At 39.1% G+C, this 6,248-nt stretch overlaps 1 long non-coding RNA gene across 1 annotated transcript; it reads right to left on the minus strand.

The window, feature by feature from the left end:
- Nucleotides 1–275: 275 nt before the first annotated feature.
- LOC147337678 (uncharacterized) lies at nt 276–1,137 on the minus strand. The gene is made up of 3 exons (XR_015124906.1): nt 1,028–1,137; nt 868–919; nt 276–603 (listed from the first exon to the last, which is right to left on the minus strand). It is a non-coding gene; the product is annotated as an uncharacterized LOC147337678 (long non-coding RNA).
- Nucleotides 1,138–6,248: the final 5,111 nt, after the last annotated feature.

The raw sequence follows: 6,248 nt of genomic DNA on the forward strand, positions 1-6,248 counted from the left end.
ACTCTTTGAAGATCTTTCTGTTTGCATGTTTTTGGTTTTGGTTCTTGTTTTTGTAAATGTAACAATAGGTAAAATGATCATTTCATTTTCGCACTGGCTGAAAAGTTCTGCTTCTTGAAATTCGTACAATTAACTCTTGGTTTAATCACCAGAGACCCTTCAAATGTAGCGCTGAGTTAAAAAGGAAGCCCTTTAACCTCATCCAAAGGCATAACTGCCAGACTCTATTAGCAATGTCTATATTTTATTATATTTGCGGTCCAGCATGCAGAATCTGCATTCAGAACGGCTCACATCTCGAGGCAACCATCTTCTGAGCCAGGGCAAAGGCCAAGAAAGGTGATCATGCTTGTGCGTGTGTGTATAGTGGAAATATTGAGTGGATGAGAAACTAAGGTCCAGATAGTGTTGAATTTATGAGCAACCCCTGCCTGGATAAAATTAAGTATGCTTGTGTGCTTTCAACAAAACTAAAAACAGAGTCTTCTGCTTCACCTTTCTCCATTCCCACCCTGCCTTCTGTTTCTTGAAATTCTTCTTTGTGGAGACCTCTGCTTCCACTTCAAAGAATTATCTGTTTTCTTTCTTCTTCTTTAACCCTGGCTTTAAGAAGGGGAAAAAAAACAACTTCCATTAATGAGTAACAACCCTTGTGATTGAGCGTCACATATAATTTGTTGTTTGGGTAATACAAACCAGTTTGTGGTAGGACACAGTAATGATAAATGGAATTATCCTTAACAAAAACGCTATCACTGGCGGTGGTACAAAGGCCTTTCAGTAAATTCTCAATTTGAGGATCTAACACTGCCCTTGAATTGTTTAGGCACAACTGGGACTGGTGGAGGAATTAATTTCAGATATTACCAAACAGCAGGGTACACAGCTCCCAGGGCACCGCAGACAAAATCTTTCATCCCTGTTAAAAAAAAAAAATTGAATGGGGATTTAAGGAGAACACAGATAATTCAATCTTTATCAGCGGCAAGCCACAATGAAATGTTAAGTTTCCATGGGATCCTCTTACCTCAAAGGAGGACTCCGGAATGAAAGTACAACACATCTGAAGCATCTCCCTCCTGCTCTTGAGCAAAAGAGTAAAACACATGCACAGACACACACACACACACATTCTCTCTGAGACACAAACACAGAACATAAAAGGTTCTCATCAACATATCAAAGCTCGTACTTCCTGTTCAACATGCTATATGCGAACCCAGTGGATGCCAACGAGTCAACGTAGCTACACATCATTTTATATATATATAATATATATGTGTGTGTTGCACTGACAGCTCCTGCAAAAGCAGACAGTAACAGATCGAGATAACTCTCAAGTGTCAGATATACATGCACATACACACAAACGTGGACATGTTTGGCATTCTGCTATGTAAGCAACCACCTCTCTATCTCTTTCTCCCTCTCTTTCTTCCTATCTCTCTCAGCCACATATGTGAGAGAAAGTTTTAAAGGAAGAGATAGAGAAAGGAGTGAAACGAACAACTCTGGCTTAGTAATGTCAACTCAAACTCCACGAGATACCCAATAACGGCACATAGATACTCTTGCAGAAAAGCTCCACTCCAGCATTAACCCTTTAGAGCCGATCGGAGCGGGAACGCTCTGTTATGCGTAACTATTTTTAAATCCCAGTAGCACTGCAACCACGTAAGCTAGCGCAAAAATTTTTTTTGCATATGAAACCGGAGGAGTTGTACTTACATCTGATGCCATCAGCTTGTCCTAGGTCACGGTTTCCTTCCACATAAAGCTTTGCAAAAACTGCATAAAAAGCGCTTGCAGGAACAAAAACATAATATTCCAGAAACACGCTTTACCGATCTGATCAGCTGTTCAAAACACTTCCTACGTTGGAATAGACGTCAGCGCGAACTTTTGCATTTCCGCCATTACCTGCCCGAAACCGGAAGTGACGTCATTTTCGCGGAAATGTAGTCTTTTTTGCGATCAGGGCCTCAGGGCCTATACTGCTCTTTTTAAAAGTTATCTTTGACTTTATGACTTTCTGTGTCGTTTCTGGGATTCTTAGGACTCATATTGCACTGCTGGAAATAGTTTATTTTGATGCATATGCTGCTTTTTTGCAAATTTGCAGTATAATATTTATTTTCATTTTTCCTGCAGTGTATAAAAATTGGTGTATTTCAAAAATAAAACTATGAAGACACTCAAAATAAATTTCCTGTGGTGGGAAACTATTTTGTGCAACTTTTTTGTATTTACAGTTTTGAGGGATAAGACTCTTAAATTTCTCTAACTACAAATATATGTTAAAAAATCAAAAACGATTTTCAATTTTTTTGTAGTTTATTGCACTTTTTTGCAATTTATGTAATTACTATGCACTTAATGAATACATATTATTAAAATCTGGGCTATAATGGTTGTATTGATGTATAGCAACTTGAAATGCTCCCAAAAATGGCTCCACAGCATGTAAAAATATAATATAAGCTCTGGCGGACTTGGTTCTATGGTAGGTCTTAAAGGGTTAAAGTTGTCAACACATACTAATCCACCAGTTTGGAGACTGTTACAATGGGTCAATATGCAATTTGAGGCAGGTTGACAGAGAACATTGGATTGATTGATTTTGACCTTTTCCTTGGCAGTACCTGCTGTACACATTCTCTACAAAATAATGAAAAGTGTTGAAATCCTTATATCTTTAGCTTTTGCCTCTTTTCTTCTCCCAAATAAGCGCCTGTTGTTAATCCCACTCATACGTCTGGCTGGAGGTCTGCTCTCTCTGCTTTATCTTTAAGAGCAGGGGGAGACAGACTCAGGGGGGTGATACCAACCGTATCGATTTGTGCAAACGTGCAGACACACATACACACTCTTAAACATTTTTTTAGAATCTGTGCACAACATGGCTATAATCAAAAAGCTATTCCTCCATCTAGTCTACTCCGCATAGTGATATTACTCTCAGCTACATACTAGTTCTAAACTTGGTCATTGTAAAGATTCAACAGACTCCAATGAATTTTAGTTAAAATGTGGTTAAAAGTGGAGTCCCACATGATGGACTCTACTGACTTTTGTTGATCTTTTTACTTCAAACTTGTGGCTTTGCTTCAAAACAACTCTCAAAACAGCTGTTTAATGGAACACCATGAAATCTGATGCAGACTTTTATGTTTGATCCTGACAGACGTTCTGTGAAGGCTTTATGGGATCGCTAAGCTAAAGGGTAGCACAAACAAGAGGAGCCACCTTACAGGATGTTCCCTGTCTTTTTGATATTGGTTGTAATGACACTAGATAATGGGCATTATATGGGGCTAATCAGCAAGCTAAACTGCAAAAGACAGACATATGCTAATGTCACTAGCCTCACACTAACATGGCCGTAAACATAAGACAGATGCGACCTCAAAACTGGTTCCGAATGCTGTAAGCACCAAAAACATAGAAACTGCACCCCGCCAATCCCTAGCTGAAGTGACCCCCCTGTTTTGTTGAGAAATGTGAGAGATCAAACACATTTCAAGCTGATGCTACCTCTTATTGGGGCATTGAAGGGTATAATACCCGTTTGGGAGGTCACAATTCAAAAAGTCACAACATCCTTTTCCCTTCAGATTGGATGAGGGGAGAAAAAATCCCTTCAGAGAAGAAGCAGAAGCTCCCATATCAATCCATCAAACCAAAAAGTAGTAAAATGGCACTCCTAAATGAAATTCTCTTGTCTTGCGCTGAGCTCAACTTGAAAAGGCCAGTCACATGAGGGTTTAAATAGATATCTATTTTCTGGGCTGAAAATCAAACTGGCCATCATTCTGTCCTGCATCACCTATCTCTTGGGGGCTTGTCACATTTATAACATGTAGCCATTTTCTCAGCTGTCAAACCATGCTCTTACCAAGCTCGGTCCCCCAACCCATGCTGTCAGCTCCTAAATCTAATCGACTCAAACGTCTGTGTGCGCACAAGTATAGTTTTTGAGAAATGTCTTTGGAATTGGAAGGGGATTCATTTCTTTTTTAAATTTTTTAATATTCCGTGTGAGTGTGTGCACTTAAATGTGTGTAATATAAGGATCTGGACAAAGGTGGCATAGCAAAGTAGGTCATGACAGAGGTTAGTACTGCATTAGCAACTGTCACCGGCACGACATGAGAGTTCAGACACCAGGGCAGCCCTCACCCTCTCACTCACAGTATAGACACACACACACACTCTAACCAAGGATTTTTGAAACTCTGTGGCGTTCTGTCATGGATCTGAGCCAGCAGGCCGTGACACACATGGAGGGCAGTGTCTGGAACAGGAGGACGTGTCCAGTCTGTCTTTTGTGTGTCTGCACACACATGCATGACACAGTGTTTGGATATGACGGGGGCTTTTGACCTGCCAGAATCCAAACTCTTTGCCCTTGCCAAAATTTATTTTTTTGGACACTTATTTGATGTTTTCCTTATTTGGCCTGGAGTTGTTTTAAATAGAAGTTGCTCAATATTCAAAGATTTGCTCCATTAAAGCACAGATGAATCCTCGCGAAAGGCTTTGCATCAGTATCTGCTTCTCAGGGTTGACTTATGGAAATCTCTCTCATTACTTCTGCCTTATATGGTTCAAAATCTCACATAAAAATATAATGATCCGAGCTGTTTCTGTTGTCTGCTGTATCAGTCAACGATTTTTTTAATGTTCTAAGTCTCTTCAGTTTCCATCCTCAGAAAGTCTGGGATAATTATGGGAGTAAAAAGGCTCCCTATCAGAGCAGATTAACAACATCTCACTAGCCTGAACTCCTCACTCCCTTTTATCTCCTCAAACACAGTAGAAGAGAAGAGGAGTTACGTAATTCCCACCTTAGGGACCCAGCCGACTTTCCACCCAACTTTTGTCTGTCTCTGCATGTCTAGGGCATCTGCTAGTTCTAAGCTGTTTGATGTGCATGTTTGAAGCAGCCATGCGATCGGGGAGGAAAGGATGTGTCTGTTGTTCGCAGCTCTTGCCGCTTTGCTCTGATCCCTCAAGGAACGAGTTTCAAAGCATGGCAAAGTTGGACCTTTCCTGGTTCTGCATTTAACACCTTCTCGATTCGCAGAGCTAAGGTGCTGTATAGCTTCCCTCCTTACCCACTGTTTAAGGATTCCTCAAAAGACCCTCCCTTGTCATTTAGTTATAACGTCTCTTTTGTCAAAATCTGTTTCAAATTATTTCTGAGGTCCCTAAAAGCCATGTTAGCACACAGAGCCCTTAATGTGAGGTTATTTTACTGATTAAAAGAATATTAGATCATGTCAGCCATGAAAAAAAATTTATTACATATTCAAAATGGTAAAAACCGACAAGATTTTTTCTGTCTACTCATTAGAAACAGCTTTCATTCCCCTTGTGGAAAATAAATGAACAACAAGTTGAACTTTGGGTTAATTAGTCTCTGGCAGTTGGTGAAAAACATGTAGAAGAATTTCAAGGCTGTAGCTGTCTTGCTTGTTTCTATTAAAACAAGTATAGGCCATATGAATCAGCGGTCAAATGTGAGCATAACTTGTGTTTGTGCAGTGTAAATTAAATTATAACATTTCTACCGCGCAAACAGTTCTTAATCTTGCTTTTCCCTTGTTTGACAGTACAATAGCTAATAAGAGATCATTCCTGTTTTTATAATTTCCTTAAGGAGCTCCCGCTCCTTCTGCTATTCATAAGGGAAAAGCAGCACAGAACTCCTTTAAATAAAAATAACCAAAGCAAAAACGAAATCTTTGATTGAACACGTGTGCTTTCAGGATAAAAACTAATTACCAGCATCAGATTTACCTAACATGAATCAATTAGATATACACAGAGAAGAAATACTAAGACTTATGGATGCTCTCTTGAGTGGAATGAGAAATCACTGCACATTAAATAACATGATTAAGCATCTTTTGCAGGATTGATCTATGGAGAAACATTAATAGAGGACAAATTCTGCTTCGGTTGTCACTGTTGTATTTGTTGTGTTTGTGTATGCTTTTGGACTATAGCATTAATAACATAAGCATAAATGCCCATGGCCCATTAGAGCTGGAAACATAGTCTATAAATCTGTCTTTGGAACTGAAAAAGAATAGTTACAAAAGGCTTAAATAAGTAACAATGTTACAAAGAAAAATTGTACAGATATTGCTGTTAAGAATATTTATTTATTTTAACAAGACAAGACGTGAATGAAACAGTGTCGGAAGTGCTACCAGGTATCTTTTATTCATAAATCCCATTTT

The sequence above is a fragment of the Aulonocara sp. 'chitande type north' Nkhata Bay genome, linkage group LG2 (assembly GCF_057382095.1).
Source record: "Aulonocara sp. 'chitande type north' Nkhata Bay isolate Kocher_YH1m ecotype deep benthic linkage group LG2, A_spYH_male_GT1.1, whole genome shotgun sequence".
Classification (NCBI taxonomy): Eukaryota; Metazoa; Chordata; class Actinopteri; order Cichliformes; family Cichlidae; genus Aulonocara; species Aulonocara sp. 'chitande type north' Nkhata Bay.